This window comes from Somniosus microcephalus, chromosome 4, assembly GCF_052327205.1.
Source record: "Somniosus microcephalus isolate GS21.2 chromosome 4, FLI_Smic_1.0, whole genome shotgun sequence".
In the NCBI taxonomy this organism is placed as follows: Eukaryota; Metazoa; Chordata; class Chondrichthyes; order Squaliformes; family Somniosidae; genus Somniosus; species Somniosus microcephalus.
Window position 1 is genome coordinate 319,779,258 of NC_140990.1, and position 17,136 is coordinate 319,796,393.

Consider the following 17,136-nt stretch of genomic DNA (forward strand, 5'->3'; position numbering starts at 1 on the left):
TTAAACACTCCAGGAATTCCTCCTCCACAGTATTGTTACTAATTTGGTTAGCCCAATCTATATGTAGATTAGTCACCCATGATGACTGCTGTGCCCTTATTGCACGCTTCTCTAATTTCCCTTTTAATGCCATCCCCAACCTCTGCATTACTGTTTGGAGGTCTATATACCACTCTCACTAACATTTTCTGCCCCTTGGTACTTCTCAGTTCTACCCATATAGATTCCACATCATCAGAGCTAATATCCTTCCTTACAATTGTGTTAATCCCTTCTTTAACCAGCAATGCTACCCCACCTCCCTTTCCTTTTTGCCTATCTTTCCTGAATATTGAATACCCCTGGATGTTGAGTTCCCAGCTTTGGCCACCCTGGAGCCATGTTTCCGTAATCCCAATCAAATCATATTCGTTTACCTCTATTTGCGCAGCTAATTCATTCACCTTATTACGAATGCTCCTCGCATTAAGACACAAAGCCTTCAGGCTTGTTTTTTTAACGCTCTTACACCTATTAGAATTATTATTTACTGTGGCCATGTTTGATTTAAACCATTGATTTCTCTGACTGCCACCTTTGTTTTTCTCCTTCCTATCTTTTGCTTTTATCCTTGTTTCCCTTTCCTCTGTCCCATTGCTCAGGTTCCCAACCCCCTGCCATTTTAGTTTAAACCCTCCCCCACAGCACTAGCAAACACTCCCCCTAGGACATCAGTCCTGGCCCTGCCCAGGTGCAAACCGTCCGGTTTGAACTGGTCCCACCTCCCCCAGAACCGGTTCCAATGTCCCAGGAATTTGAATCCCTCCCCCTTGCACCATTCCTCTAGCCACGTATTCATCTGAAATATCCTTCTATTTCTACTCTGACTAGCACGTGGCACTGGTAGCAATCCTGAGATTACTACCTTTGAGGTCCTATTTTTTAATTTACCTCCTAACTCCCTATATTCCGCTTTTAGGACCTCATCCTGCTTTTTACCTATATCGTTGGTACCTACAGGAAACTCTCTTTTAACCAGCACCTAAATTATCTGGAAATCTCTCTGAACCGGCAAAATTCAGGAGTAGGTTCAGGTAAGTTTTACTATATATTAGTGGCCGTGTAACCGGGGTTCCTGGATCTGTGACCATGTAACCGGGGTTCTTGCACCTGTGGCCGTGCAACAGGGGCTCCTGGATCTGTGGCCATGTAACCGGGACTCCGGCACAAGTGCCGTGTAACCGAACTCCGGCACCTGTGGCCGTGTACGGGGCTCTCGTACCTTGGTAAGTATACCTCTCTGTAATCCAGACTTTTTGATCAACCGGCACCACGCTGGTCCCGTCGATGCCGAATAAAAAAGAGTTTCCTGTATATGCACCACGACAACTGGCTGTTCACCCTCCCCTTCCAAGATGTTCTGCAGCCGCTCTGAGACATCCTTGACCCTTGCACCAGGGAGGCAACACACCATCCTGGAGTCTCGTTTGCGGCTGCAGAAATGCCTATCTATTCCCCTTACAATAGAATCCCCTATTACTATAGCTCTACCCCACTTTTTCCTCTCGTCCTGTGCAGCAGAGCCACCCCTGGTGCCAGGAGGTTGGCTGCTGCTGCCTTCCTCTGGTAAGCCATCCCCCCCAACAGTACTCAAAGTGGTGTATCTGTTTGAGAGGGGGATGTCCACAGGGGACCCCTGCACTACCTGCCTGTGCCTAGTACTCTGTCTGTTGGTCACCCATTCCCTTTCTGCCTGTCCAACCTTTGCCTGCGGTGTGACCAACTGATCAAACGTGCTATTCACAACATCCTCAGCCTCGCGAATGGTCCAGTATGAATCCAATCGCAGCTCCAGCGCCGCAATGCGGTCTGCCAGTAGCTGCAGCTGGACACACCTCCTGCACACATAGTTGTCAGGGACACAGGAAGTGTCCCTGAATTCCTACATAGCGCAGGAGGAGCATACCATGGCACCGGGCTGTCCTGCCATGACTTACCCTTTAATTAATTGCAATTAAATTAAATCAAATCAATCCCACCAATTACACTACAGTTAAATAGTATATTTAAAGGCCCTGGTTTATAAATAGTCCCCGCTACACCACAGAGACTTTAGAAACTATAAACCACAGAGTTAAAGTTTAAAAAGAGAGACATACTCACCAGCCAATCACTTACCTGCTTTCTGGTGACGTCACACTTCGATTACTTTTTACTTCTCTCCTTCCCTCTGAGTTCCGAGTTCGGAGATTGGTAAGTCTACCTGGTCTCTGGAGCCTTTTATACTCACTCCACCGCTCCGAGATTCCCACCGACTCTCGCGCTCCGCACTGAGGTCTACCTGGTCTCTGGAGCCTTTTATACTCACTCCACTGCTCCGAGATTCCCACCGACCCTCGCGCTCCGCACTGAGGCCTACCTGGTCTCTGGAGCCTTTTATACTCACTCCACTGCTCCGAGATTCCCGCCGACTCTCGCGCTCCGCACTGAGGCCTACCTGGTCTCTGGAGCCTTTTATACTCACTCCACCGCTCCGAGATTCCCGCCGACTCTCGCGCTCCGCACTGAGGCCTACCTGGTCTCTGGAGCCTTTTATACTCACTCCACTGCTCCGAGATTCCCGCCGACTCTCGCGCTCCGCACTGAGGCCTACCTGGTCTCTGGAGCCTTTTATACTCACTCCACCGCTCCGAGATTCCCGCCGACTCTCGCGCTCCGCATTGAGGCCTACCTGGTCTCTGGAGCCTTTTATACTCACTCCACCGCTCCGAGATTCCCGCCGACTCTCGCGCTCCGCACTGAAGCCTACCTGGTCTCTGGAGCCTTTTGTACTCACTCCACCGCTCCGAGATTCCCGCCGACTCTCGCGCTCCACACTCCACATGCTGGAACTCAATTGCCCAATTATGTGAAAATCGCATCAATCTCCCACATCGATTTGGAATTGGGTGGATAACACGAAAAGCGGATGCCACGACCCCAGCCCACCCCATGACAAAATCCAGCCCCTTGGTGTCTAAAACCAAACAGGCCACAGGGTTGTTGAATGACTTTTGGTGGCTAAAGGGGAGGAGACAAGCCTTTGACGTTCTGTAATACAGGATGCGACGCAATGCGTGAAATGTGACCAAGTGGTTTACTGCCACTTTTGTAAACTTTTTTGAGTGAATGAGCAATTTTGAGCTTTGATAAAGGCAGCTAATGGGTAGCCACACAGGATGTGGGAGTGTGAAAGCTTGACAGCTCAAACAACTTAGGTCGAACATTAAAGGAACATCTCACAATCTCTGAGTGATTGATTGACTGAAAAAAGGCAAGGAAAACTGTTCAAAAAACCAGTGACTAAAAATATCGGCACTGCAGTCAGGAGGAGGGGCCTGGCTGATCCTCTCAACTCGAAGAGCTGCTGCAATCGAAAGGACGCGGCCTACAATCAATGCTGGGCTGATCATCGGCGTGTGATTGTATGTATGATCTCTTGTAATATTATTGGTGGACTGCTCAAACAGTGGTTGGGGTTTTGAATCTGTCTTAGGAACAATAAAAGGTTAAGGGCAGAACCCGAGAGTCTGGTGTAATTTCTCATAAGTCTTAAGTCCGAACTCTATAACCTGTTGGACGGGGCGAGGGGTAATTCCGCACGTCCTACAGGAGGTAATCGTTAATTCCTGGAGGGTTGGTAACCCAGCCGCAGACTGCCACAGGAAGTGCCTCCCTACAGCCCTTAAAGTTGTAACGCTTCCCATTTCTCTATCAACCTGCTGCCTATTTTGCTAAGTCCCTCCCCATTTCTCGATCACCGGTGACCCCGATTTGAACTCCAGATGGAAACCCCTCCCCCCCCACCCCCGGCTCAGGCCTGAGTTAAAATTACAGCCGGGTCTCAATGATGTCATCGGGCCGCAATATACGTACGTAAAGAAGGACCCTGTTGGCTCTGGGCGGGTGTCCTTGCTGCCTGGTCAGGTGAGCAGGTTACATTTGCAGATGTTGCGATCATGGCGGCTTTCGGACAGGTAGGAGCCAGGGCGATTTTAAAAGCCCGCCCGCCAGGTTTCTGCCACGCGACTAGGGTTAAAATCGCCTTGTCAGTGCAGACTGACCTGTTGCTTATTTTCAAACACCCTCTCTGTTTAAATGCCTCAACTTGTTCCTGCCTGTCTTTCTCTCTCTCTGTGTGAATGGTAGAGAGAGGAGAAAGAAAAAAACCAACAAGCACTGCAATGTGATCGCATTCAAAGTTTTCCCATCACTTGAAAAATTGTTCTGGGCAAATTGAATTGATCTTTTTCTTGGAAACAAGGCCAGCTGTGTATCAACAGGAGAAGGAGATGCAGTGACATGATTGCTAATTTTTTTGCATTAAAAAAAAATCCCGTAAACCCTCAATAGACCTTGCAGTCAGGTTTATAAGGGGATCCTTCCACTCTTAGTAGCCCATCGCAGCCAGGTGCTTGTTGTTAGAAACTCTTGAACAATTTATGAATTGGGGGAGAGAGAGAGAGAGAGAGAGAGAGACAGTAAGAACCTGTTCTCTAGGCTCCAGCTCCCCCCCAGCTGATTGGCTGGATTTTGGTGCAGTACGTTAGTGTTGTCAGTTATTGGTTTGACAGATCGAGCTTCTCGGAGAAAAGGAAAACCTTTAGCAAAGAGCTGCCCAGACCTGCTTATGAAATGGATCACATGCCACAGGCTGCCTTGGAGAGCATTTGTGCCCCTGATTGCAGACTCGCTCGCTGTTTCTAAGGATTCCCAATTGCCCGAAAAAGCAAAGAAAGACTTGCATTTATACAGCGCCTTTCACGACCTCAGGACGTCCCAAAGCGCTTCACAGCCAATGAAGCACTTTTTGAAGTGTAGTCACTGTTGTAAATGTAGGAAGCCAATTTGCACACAGCAAGCTCTCACAAACAGCAATGCGATAATGACCAGATATTCAGTCTTTGTTTGAGGGACAAATATTGTGGTTAACTCCCGCTGCTCTTCTTTGAAATAGTGCCGTGGGATCTTTTACATCCACCTAACAGGGCAGATGGGGCCTCGGTTTTATGTCTCATCAGAAAGACGGCACATCCAACAGTGCAGCACTCCCTCAGTACTGCACTGGGAGTGCCAGCCTTGAATGTGTACTACAAGTCACTGGAGTGGGACTTGAACCCACAACCTTCTAACTCAGAAGGAACAGGAGTGCTACCCACTGAGCCACAACTGATACCTATCTGGCAATCAGGAGAGGGTCCCCCCACCCCCCGGCTGACTTTTCAAACTCCCCTAGTTTCGGGCCACTAAGAATGTTTTAGTCGCACCTACTCTTGTCCTAGCTGAGATCAGCCGGAGCGAATCTTTCTGCTGGGTCTTGTTTTCTCACGGTAGAAATGGAGCAAGCTTAGGCGTGCTGGCATGGTGACGTGGCACACACCAACAACTCTGACCATGGCGGGCAGGGTGCGGAATGCCCCTGTGACCAATCACAAGGTAAAATCCCCATCTGGGGTGAGGTGTCCTGGAGAGATGTTGGGGTTCAGTGGGTGGGTGGGGGTGGTAGAGCTCCTTTGCAGAGAAGAAAGGGACAATCATAATCATAATAATAATAATCAACTTTATTGTCATTGTTAGTGCACAAGTGCAGTACAACGAAATGTAGGCTTGCGGCTCCCGAGAGTGTACATTTAGATTAAGACATTTAAACATTCAACATTCATTTGGCTTGTAATATATTAACATAAACATAACCATAATAAAGTGCATTGACAGATGTGCAGGCTTTAGAGTTTATTTGTGGAGTTCAGTAGGATGACAGCCCTGGGAAAGAAGCTGTTCCTAAATCTGGTCGTTCGGGTGCGAATGCATCTGTAGCGTCTCCCAGATGGCAGGAGGGCGAACAGACTGTGGCTGGGGTGGGTAGGGTCTTTGATGATAGTCCGTGACCTCCGTAAACAGCGTTTCTGGTATATGTGCTCTATGGTCGGTAGCCGGGTGCCGGTAATGCGTTGGGCAGTTTTGACTACCCGCTGCAGGGCTTTCCGGTCATAGTAGCTACAGCTGCCATACCATACTGTGATACAGTTCGTCAGGATGCTCTCTATTGTGCAGCGGCAAAAGTTAGAGAGGATCAGGGGTGACAGCTTACATCCCTTCAGCCTCCTTAGGAAATATAGGCGCTGCTGGGCCTTCTTCACCAGAGAGGAGGTATTGAGGGACCAGGAGAGGTCTTCCGTGATGTGGACTCCGAGGAACTTAAAGCTGTCCAACCTTTCCACCACAGCCCCATGGATGTGGATGGGGGTGTGACTTCTGCCTTTAGACTTCCTGAAGTCCACAATGATTTCTTTGGTTTTCTTGATGTTAAGGGCCAGGTTGTTATCGGCGCACCACTTCACGAGATGCTGGACCTCCTCCCTGTAGGCTGACTCATCGTTGTTGGTGATCTGGCCTACTACCGTGGTATCATCCGCAAACTTGATGATGGTGTTGGAACCATGAACAGCCACACAGTCGTGGGTGAAGAGGGAGTAGAGGAGGGGGCTCAGCACACATCCTTGTGGGTGAGTTGGGCTTTTCTCTTCCTGCGGGGCATTGGAAGAGTGGCAATGGGCTACGGTGCAGGTTACTTGGTAACATTCAGCTGGGGAATAACACATGGGATGGGGCAGGGGGAAACGAAAGTTGAGGAAAACCTTTCCTCTTCTGAAGAAGAAGAATATCCAAGGGGGAATAGTTACAGAGGCACTCCCCGGCACCCTACTGTACCTTGCACACGTATCCTTTTCTTTTGTGTGAGTAAAGTTCCAGGAGGCTCTTATACCTTGAAGGCATCTCGGCTGAATCTGATCGTGTCCTCACTCGATGCTTATATGCAGTGTCAGCTGTGGCTCTTGCTTCTGAGTCAGAAGGTTGTGGACTCAAGTCTCACTCCAGAGACTTGAGCACAATAAATCCAGGCTGACACTCCCAGTGCAGTCCTGAGGGAGCGCTGCACTGCCGGATCCGGTGCCATTTTTCGGATGAAATGTTAAACTGAGGCCCTCTCAGGTGGACGCAAAAGATCCCATTTCACTATTTCGAGAGAAGAGCAGAGGGAGTTATCCTTGGTAACAACAGAAAATGCTGGAAAAACTCAGCAGGCCAGGCAACATCCATGGAGAGAGAAATAGAGTCAACGTTTCAGGTTGAAACCCTTCGTCAAGACTGAAAAAGCACAGGAAATGAAACAGATTAAAAGGCCAGTTTGGGGGCTGGGAAATGGGGATGAGAGAACAAGAGAGAAGTGAAGAGACATTAAGAGGTATTCAAAACAAGACAAGATGGTGATAGGACTAGTGGAGGGGCAAAAGACGGCTCTAGATTAGGTGTGAAATGCGCTGGCAGAATGAGAGACAGCTGCCATGTGGGAGAGAGAAAAAAAAGGAAAGCGGGGGGGAAAGGCCAAAACAAAGGTGTGGATAAAAAATATAAGTAAAAATGTAATGGGGGCCGAGGTTATGATCTGAAATTGTCGATATTGAGTCCGGAAGGCTGTAAAGTGCCTAATCGGAAGGTGAGGTGCTGTTCCTCGAGCTTACGCTGGGTTTCTGTGGAACAATGCAAGAGCCCGAGAACGGTGAGGTCTGAGTGGGAATGGGGCGGTGAATTAAAATGACAGGTGACCGGAAGCTCGGGGTCATCCTTACGGACTGAATGGAGGTGTTCCGCAAAGCGGTCACTCAATCTGTTATCCTTGGTGTCCTGGCCAACATTTATCCCTCAAATAACATTGCTAAAAGCAGATTATCTAATCATTATCACATTGCCGTTTGTGGGAGCTTGCTGTGTGCATTTGGCTGCTACATTACAACAGTGACTACACTTCAAATAGTACTTCACAGAAATCACAGAAATCACAGAAACCCCACAGTGCAGATAGAGGCCATTTCGGCCCATCGAGCCCGCACCGACACATATCCCACCCGATCCCCGTAACCCCACGTATTTAATCCCCCTAACACTAAGGGTCAATTTATCATAGCCAATCAACCTAACCCGCACATCTTTGGACTGTGGGAGGAAACCGGAGCACCCGGAGGAAACCCACGCAAACACGGGGAGAATGTGCAAACTCCACACAGACAGTCACCCGAGGCCGGATTCGATCCCGGGTCCCTGGCGCTGTGAGGCAACAGTGCTAACCACTATGCCACCACTTCATTGGCTGTAAAACACTTTGGCACATCCGGAGGTCATGAAAGGCGCTATATAAGTGCAAGTCTGTCTTTCTTTCTTGCACTTTCCAACAGAAGTCACTGGATAGTGGTCAGGTACAGAAAAGCTGGATAATGTTCCTCCTCCCTGGCCCTAGTGTAATCCACTCATGGCCACTCCAGATGACATCAGTGAACTCAGTGCGGATTGGACCTTGTTGGTTGGTGTTACCCAATGCCACACCACAGGGTGCCTTTACCAGACAAGCCGTGGGGCAACCCCTTTGGTTGTATACCTTTGGTTGAAACGTATAAGATTCTGAGGGGGATTGACAGGCTAGATGCTGAGTGGCTTTTTCCCCTGGCTGGAGAGTCTAGAACTATAGGGGTCACAGTCTCGGGATAAGGGGTCAGCCATTTAGGATGGAGATGAGGAGAAATTTCTTCACACAGAGGGGTGTGAATCCTTGGAATTCTCTACCCCAGACGGCTGTGGAGGCTTAGTCGTTGAGTATATTCAAGGCTGAGATCGATAGATTTTTGGACTCTAAGGGAATCAAGAACAGAAGAAATAGGCGCAGGAATAGGCCACTTGGCCACTCGAGCCTGCTCCGCCATTCAATAAGATCATGGCTGATCTTGGGCTCAAAGCCACTTCCCTGCCCGTTCCCCATAACCCTTCCCTCCCTTATCTTGCAAAGATCTGTCTATCTTCATCTTAAATGTATTTAATGACCCAGCCTCCACAGCCCTCTGGGGCAGAGAATTCCACAAATTTACGACCCTCTGAGAGAAGAAATTCCTCCTCATCTCAGTTCTAAAAGGGCGACCCTTTATTCTAAAACTGTACCCGCGTTCTAGATTTCCCCACAAGGGGAAACATCCTCTCTGCATCTACCTTGTCGAGCCCCCTCAGTATCTTATATGTTTCAATAAGAACACCTCTCATTCTTCTAAAGTCCAATGAGTATAGGCCCAGCCTGCTCAACCTTTCCTCATAAGTCAACCCCCTCGTCTCTGGAATTAAACTAGTGAATTGTCTCTGAACTGCCTCCAATGCAAGTATATGCTTCCTTAAATAAGGGGACCAAAACTGTACGCAGTACTCAAGGTGTGGTCTTACCAATACCCTGTACAGTTGTAGCAGGACTTCCCTGCTTTTATACTCCAACCCCCTTTGAAATAAAGGCAAACATTCCATTTGTCTTTTTGATTACTTGCTGTACCTGCATGCTAACTTTTTGTGTTTCATGCACAAGGACCCCTGGGTCCCTCTGAACTGTAGCATTTTGTAATCTCTCGCCATTTAAATAATAATTTGCTTTATTATTTTTCCTGCCAAAGTGTATAACCTCGCACTTTCCCACATTATACTCCATCTGCCAAATGTTTGCCCACTCACTTAGCCTGTCTATATCCCTTTGCAGATTCTTTGTGTCCTCTGCACAACTTGCTTTCCCACCCATCTTTGTATCATCTGCAAACTTGGCTACATTACACTCGGTCCCTTCATCCAAGTCATTAATGTAGATTGTAAATAGTTGAGGCCCCAGCACCGATCCCTGTGGCACCCCACTAGTTACTGTTTGCCAATGACCCATTTATCCCGACTCTCTGCTTTCTGTTAGTTAGCCAATTCTCTATCCATGCTAATATATTACCCCCAATTCCGTGAGCTCTTATCTTATGCAGTAACCTTTTATGTGGCACCTTATCGAATGCCTTCTGGAAATCCAAATACACCACATCCACTGGTTCACCTTTGTCCATCCTGCTCATTACATCCTCAAAGAATTCCAGTAAATTTGTTAAACATGATTTTCCTTTCATAAAACCATGCTGACTCTGCTTGACTGCATTATGATTTTCCAAATGCCCTGCTACTGCTTCCTTAATGAAGGACTCCAGCATTTTCCCCAACGACAGATGTTAGGCTAACTGGTCTATAGTTTCCTACTTTTTGTCTCCCTCCTTTCTTACATCTGCGGTTTTCCAATCCGCTGGGACCTCTCCAGAGTCCAGGGAATTTTGGTATATTGCAACCAATGCATCCACTATCTCTGCAGCCACGTCTTTTAAGACCCTGGGACGCAGGCCATCTGGTCCAGGGGACTTGTCATCTTTTAGTCCCATTATTTTACCAAGTACTATTTCCTTAGTGATAGTGATTGTCTTTAGTTCCCCCCTCCCTGTGGTCCCTTGATTGTCCATTATTGGGATGTTGTTAGTGTCTCCTACCGTGAAGACAGGTACAAAATATTTGTTCAGAGTCTCTGCCATTTCCCCACACCACATTATTAATTCCCCAGTCTCATCCTCTAAGGGACCAATGTTTACTTTAGCTACCCTCTTCCTTTTTATATACCTGTAGAAGCTCTTATTATCTGTTTTAATGTTTCTTGCCAGCTTACTCTCATAATTCATCTTCTCTCTCTTTATTTTTTTTTAGTCATCCTTTACTGGTTTTTAAAAAAATTCCCAATCCTCTGGTCTCCCACAAATCTTGGCAACATTGTATGCCTTCATTTTCAATTTGATACCATCCTTTACTTCCTTAGTTAGCCACGGATGGTGCACTCTTCTCTTAAAATCTTTCTTTCTCACTGGAATATATTTTTGTTGAGAGTTATGAAATATCTCCTTAAATGTCCACCATTGCATTTCAACTGTCTTACTCTTTAATTTATTTTTCCAGTCCACTTTAGCCAGTTCTGCCCTCATGCCACTATAATTGCCTTTGTTTAAGATCAGGACATTGGGTTGAGATATGACTTCCTCACCCTCTGATGCGCTATCAATTACTCATAAAAGACTGAGAGTTAAGAGAGTAACTAAAGGCTTTTATTAGCAAAGAACAGAGCATGCCTCTCGTGGTTGACTAGGTTCCAAGAAGGCAGGGGGCTGCAGGTCAATCACCTTTATACCTGGGCCTGTGTGGGTGGAGCCAGCCGAGACATGTTGAGGCATGCATAGGTACAACAGTGTGTAACAACAACAACAACAACAACAACAACAGTGGTTTACCACACCCTCCAACTGAATTTGAAATTCAACCATGTTATGATCACTCTTTCCTAGAGGATCCTTTACTATGAGATCATTTATTAATTCTGTCTCATTACATAGTACCAGATCCAAGATAGCCTGCTCCCTGGTTGGTTCCATTACATACTGTTCTAGGAAACCATCCCGGATGCACTCTATGAATTCCTCCTCAAGGCTACCATGGCCAACTTGATTTGTCCAATCAATATGGAGATCAAAATCACCCATGATTATTACCGTACCTTTTTTACAGGCCTCCATTATTTGTTGATTTATACTCTGTCCAACAGTATTGCTACTGTTCGGGGGCTTGTAGACTACGCCCACCAGAGACTTTTTCCCTTTATTATTTTTTATCTCCACCCAAACCGATTCTACATCTTAATCTTCTGAGCCAATATCACTTCTCACCATTGCACTGATCCCATCCTTTACCAACAAAGCCACCCCACCTCCCTTTCCTTTCTGTCTATCCTTCCAAATTGTCAAATACCCTGGAATATTCAGTTCCCAGCCCTGATCACCTTGCAACCCCGTCTCTGTAATGGCGATCAGATCATACCCATTTGTATCTATTTGTGCCGTCAACTCATCTATCTTTTTACGAATGCTGCGTGCATTCAGATATAGAGCTTTTAACTTTGTCTTTTTACCATTTCTCCTTGCTTTGGCCCCATCTTCTGTTGCACTCTTATTTTTAAACATTCTGTCCCTTCCTGTCACACTCTGGTTATTATTTCCCCCATCTCTATCCTGCTCTATTGCTTTCTCATTTCTCATTGACTTTTTAAATTCCCGCTCACCTGGATCCTCCCCCCGCCCCCTCACTATTTAGTTTAAAGCCCTCTCTACAGCCCTAGTTATTCGATTCGCCAGGACTCTAACCCCAGCATGGTTCAAGTGAAGTCCGTCCAAACGGAACAGCTCCCTCTTATCTGAGTACTGGTGCCAATGCCCCACAAATCAAAACCCATTTCTCCCACACCAGTCATTGAGCCACTCGTTCATTTCTCTGATCTTATTTACCCTATGCAAATTCACTTCTGGCTCAGGTAGTAATCCAGAGATTATTACCTTTGTGGTTCTGCTTTTTAATTTAGCCCCTACCTGCTCATACTCTCTCAGCAGAACCTCTTTCTTTGTCCTACCTATGTCATTGGTGCCTACGTGGACCATGACAACTGGATCCTCCCCCTCCCACTCCAAGTTTCTCTCCAGCCCAGAGGAGATGTCCTTAACCCTGGCACCGGGCAGGCAACACAGCCTTCGGGACTCACACTCTCGGCTGCAGATAAGGGATATGGGGATAGTGCGGGAAGGTGGAGTTGAGGTCGAAGATCAGCCATGATCTTATTGAATCGTGCAGCAGGCTCGAGGGGCCATATGGCTGACTCCTGCTCCTAATTCACATGTTCCTATGTTGTGTTTATAACAGACTCGAGGGGCTGAATGGCCTATTCCTATTCCGATGTCCTTATGTTATATTCGTGCTTTCACTTTGCTGCCACATCCCTGATGCCCTCTGGTAGTTGATTAAAGATGTGACTGGTCTCCCCCAATGGCACAGCTCATCCATCCCGTGACTAACTGAGTCATACACATCAGGGAGGTCACAGGCTTGGTCCCTGGTCTGCGGGGAGCTAGCTGATCTCAGCGGCTATGGATGCTAGAATTTCTCTCTGCATTCCTTGGTTCTGTTGACCAATAATTATCCCTCAACCAACATCACTAAAAATAGATGATCTGGTCATTTACCTCATTGCTGTTTGTGGGACCTTGCTGTGCGCAATTTGGCTGCTGCGCTTCCTAAATTACAGCAGTGACTACCTTTCAAAAGTAATTCATTGGCCGTAAAGCCCGTTGGGGCGTCCTGAGATGGTGAAAGACGCTATAGAAATGCAAGTCCTTTCCTTCTTTATTTTTACATTACAATAGTCGTTTTTTGAGGAATGCGGCTGGGTATGTTTCAACCAACTGAGTAGATGACCAGCTAATCTATAAATAGTGTATGTCAAGCACTTTGGAGCATACAGAGGGCATGTTAAGGTGCTATATGCATATAATTGCAAGATTTTTCATTGGATCAAAATATTGGAATAAATAACTGAAAATTAAACACCTGAATAAAACAGGGAGCCGGGTCATTCTGACTTTGAACTGTAAGTGTCATACAAGCTCAGCTGCCATTAAACACCTCCCCCGGTTTTTGTCTTTGTTGACTTCAAAGGAAATAACAATCAGAAGTGTTTAAAGATCTGCCGAACCAATAGGGCCTGTTTTAAATGATCATCTAAAATCAAAATTACACCCACTCAATGTTCCCTGTAATGTGTTTCCTGGGGGCTGTGCAGCCCATTCAAAGTATCGCGCATGCATTGCTTTTCTATTTGCAAGCCGGCTGCGCGGGACCCCCCGGAGCGCTGCGCGGGACCCCTGGAGCGCTGCGCGGGACCCCTGAAGCGCTATGCGGGTCCCCTGGAGCGCTACGCGGGTCCCCTGGAGCGCTGCACGGGACTCCTGGAGCGCTGCGCGGGACCCCTGGAGCGCTGCGCGGGACCCCTGGAGCGCTGCGCGGGACTCCTGGAGCACTGCGTGGGACCCCTGGAGTGCTGCGCAGGACCCCAGAGCGCTGCGCGGGACTCCTGGAATGCTGCGCAGGGCCCCCTGGAGCGCTGCACGGGACCCCTGGAGCGCTGCGCGGGACCCCTGGAGCGCTGCGCGGGACCCCTGGAGCGCTGCGCGGGACTCCTGGAGCGCTGCGCGGGACCCCTGGAGCACTGCTTACAGGGAACATTGCCCCCAGGGTGTTTCATTCCCTGAAGAGAATTTTGCAAACGTCTGTAATCAAATCCCACCAATAATGTTTAACCTTGGTGTCGTATTTGAGCTTGTCCAAAACTCTGCTGCCCCTATCCTAACTCGCACCAAGTCCCGCTCACCCATCACCCCAGTCCAGCAACGCCTCAATTTAAAAATTCTCATCCTTGTTTTCAGACTACTCCATTGCCTCACCCCCTCCCTATCTCTGCAAAGAGTGGAGTACAACGAAGATTCACCAGACTGATTCCTAGGATGGGGGGATTGTCCTATGAGGAGAGATTGAGTAGACTAGGCCTATATTCTCTCAAGTTTAGAAGAATGAGAGGTGATCTCATTGAAACATACAACATTCTTACAGGGCTTGACGGGGTAGATGCAGGGAGGATGTTTCCCCTGGCTGGGGCGTCTAGAACCAGGGGTTACAGTCTCAGAATAAGGGGTCGGCCATTTAGGACTGAGATGAGGAGAAATTTCTTCACTCAGAGGGTGGTGAATCTTTGGAATTCTCTACCCCAGAGGGCTGTGGAGGCTCAGTTGTTGAGTATATTCAAGGCAGAGATCGATAGATTTTTGAATGTTAAGGGAATCAAGGGATATTGGGATAGTGCAGGAAAGTGGAGATGAGATAGAAGATCAGCCATGATCTTATTGAATGGCGGAGCAGGTTCGAAGGGCCAAATGGCCTACTCCTGCACATATTTCTTATGTTCTTATGTAATCTCCTCCAGCCCTACGGCAACTTTGAGATCTCTGCGCTCCTCCAATTCTGGCTTCTTGCGCATGCCCGATTTTAGTCGCTCCACCATTGGCGGCCGTGCCTTCAGCAGCCTGGGCCCGAAGCTCTGGAATTCCCTGCCTAAACCTCTCCACCTCTCTCCCTCTCGCTCCTCCTTTCAGACACTCCTTGAAACCTACCTCTTTGACCAAGCTTTTGGTCACCTGCCCTAATATCTCCTCATGCGGCTCGGTGTCAAATCTTGTTTAATTACACTGCTGTGAAGCGCCTTGGGATGTTTTACTACATTAAAGGTGCTATGTAAATGCCAGTTGTTGCTGTTGTTGTTGTGTTGTCTTTAATAACTCTCTGGCACTCACTTTAAACTCTTCAACATAATGTTAATAACTGATGCCTCGCCAGCGTTGGCGGACAGATGGGCAATAAATATTTATGCATGGAACACAGTGGCTGCCTTCGACAAACAGCTGGCTTCAAGTGTAATGTCTGATGCCTGTGTCCCTGTGATATGAGGTCAACGTCTGTCGAGACACGGTGGAAACGTCAGGAAAATCCTAAAAACAATGTCTTGTGTCTTAGCGTCAGGCCCACGCCTGTTAATGGTAGCTTGAACAGCTATGCACTCTCACCTCTGAATCAGAAGGTGGTGGGTTTCAAATCCCACTCCAGAGGCTTGAGCGCATAATCCAGGCTGGCACTCCCAGTGCAGTGCTGAATGAGTGCCGCACTGTCGGAGGGGGCCATCTTTTGAATGAGGCCTTAAACCGAGGCCCTGTCTGCTCTCCCAGGTGGATGCATAAGATCCTACGGCACTATTTTGAAGAAGAGGAAGGGAGTTATCCCTGGTGTCTGACCAATATTTATCATAAGGACATAAGAATTAGGAGTGTCAGTAGGGTATACGGCCCCTCGCGCCTACTCCACCATTCAATAAGATCATGACTGATCTTCGACCTCAACTCTACTTTCCTGCCCTATCCCCACATTCCTTGATTCATCTGGAGTCCAAAAATCTATCGATCTTAGCCTTGAATATACTCAACAACTGAGCCTCCACAGCACTTTGGGGCAGAGAATTACAAAGATTCACCACCCTCTGAGTGGAGAAATTCCTCCTCATCTCAGTCTTAAATGGCCGACCCCTTACCCTGAGACTATGCCCCCTAGTTCTAGACACTCCAGCCAGGGGAAACAACCTCTCAGCATCTACCCTGTCAATCCCCGTCAGAATCTTGTACGTTTCAATGAGATCACCTCTCATTCTTCTAAAATACAGAGAGTGTAGGACCAATCTACTCAATCTCTCCTCATAGGACAACCCTCTCATCCCAGGAATCAATCTTGTGACCCTTCGTTGCACCGCCTCCAAGGCAAGTATATCCTTCCTTAAATAAGGAGACCAAAACTGTGCACAGTACTCCAGGTGTGGTCTCACCAGAGCCCTGTACAATTGTAGCAAGACTTCCTTACTCTTGTCCTCCAACCCTCTAGCAATAAAGGCCAACATGCCATTTGCCTTCCTAATTGCTTGCTGTAGCTGCATGCTAGCTTTCTGTGTTTCTTGTGTTAGGACACCTACATCTCTCTGAACACCAACCGGTTTCCCTGTATCTACCCTGCTAGTTAAATCCTCAAAAAACTCTAATAAATTTGTCAAACACAACTTACCTTTCATAAAACTATGATGACTCTGCCTAATCATATGTATTATGTTTTTCCAAGTGCCCTGTTACCACTTCCTTAATAGTGGATTCCTGCATTTTCCCGACGATTGATGTCAGGCTAACTGGCCTGTAGTTCCCAGTTTTCTCTCTCCCTCCTTTCTTGAATAGCAGTGTTACATTTGCTACCTTCCAATCCACTGGGACTGTTCTAGAACCTAGGGAATTTTGGAAGATCACAACCAATGCATCCACTATCTCTGCAGCCACCTCTTCTAGAAACCTAGGATGTAGGCCATCAAATCTTGGGGATTTGTTGGCTTTTAGTCCCATTAGTTTCTCAAGTACTTTTTCTCTACTGATATTAATGACTTTAAGATCCTTGCTCTCATTAGCCCCTTGGTTCCCCACTATTTTTGGTATACTTTTTGTGTCTTCTAAAAAATATTTGTTTAAAGTCACTGCCATTTCCTTGTTCCCCAATATCATTTCTCCTGGCTCAGCCTCTAAGAGAACAATGTTTACTTTTGCTACTCTCTTCCTTTTTTACATACTTGTAGAAACTCTTACAATCTGTTTTTATATTTTTTGCTAATTTATTCTCATATTCTATTTTCCCCCTTTTTATCAATTTTTTGTTCATCCTTTGCTGCTATCTAAATCTCTCCCAATCCTTAGGCTTACTACTATTCTTTGCAACATTATAAGCCTCTTCTTT